The following is a 1,084-nucleotide window of genomic DNA, read 5'->3' on the forward strand; positions in this document are numbered from 1 at the left end:
ATAATTCCAAAGAAATAAAGGTATTATTTTTCTAATAAATATATTTGTGAATAAAAAAATATATTATAAAAGAGTATTGTTTATAACTCTATTTAAATTATTATGAACATTATATATTGTGCTTGATCATCTAATATATTATTATGTATAATAATTTTTTTCATAGAACAAGTTAAACCTTTATAAAAATTGTCTTCTAATTATCATGTGAACAAAGGTTTAAAATATTTTTTATATTTTGTTATCTTGTAATTAGTAAAAATCTATATATTAGTACATTCATATATGGTCCATTTTATATATCATATATTCCCAATTATACATGAGCAGGAATATACATAGATTCAATAAAATCAGAGTAACTCATTAATAACATTAAAAATCTTATTGTTACTAAAAATTCAATATATGATATTTATAAATAATTTAATTATTTTATATAAAATATAAAATATCAATGAAAAAGCTTTTGTTTAGAAAAACAATAAAAAAAAAATTTTATTCAATATATATATATACATATTTCGTGTATAAAAAAATATACGTTTTAAATAAACTATTATAATTTTATTTTTATTTTTAATGGAATATTATTTGTTTAATCCTTCGGAAGTTATATTTATTAATTATATTCTTGTTTGTTATCAACACATAATAAATATATTCAAAATAATCCTAATGTACATGGATATATAGTAAGAAAAAATGTATATTTTAAAACACTTATTTTATCAAAAATATGTAATATAACTATATTTTAAATAAAAAATATTAAAAATATTTACAATTACGTACGTTTTAAATGTTAAATATTATGTTAATAATTTTGTACTTCATAAACTGTGTTTCATCGTTAATTTATTGTTTAAATGAGATCATACTATTAATCAAAAGAGTTACATACCTGATATAAATTATCCATATTGTTGCAATAATAAATTATTATATATATTTATTACATCAGTATAGATAAAAAATGAAATATATAATTATATTCTAGGAACACTTAATTCCATAAATCAGTATGTATTTACAAAGTATATGAATTAATTTTTTTACAAAAAAAGTGCATTTATATATATAT

This window comes from Plasmodium gonderi (genome assembly GCF_002157705.1).
Source record: "Plasmodium gonderi DNA, contig: Pgo-contig_257, whole genome shotgun sequence".
Classification (NCBI taxonomy): Eukaryota; Apicomplexa; class Aconoidasida; order Haemosporida; family Plasmodiidae; genus Plasmodium; species Plasmodium gonderi.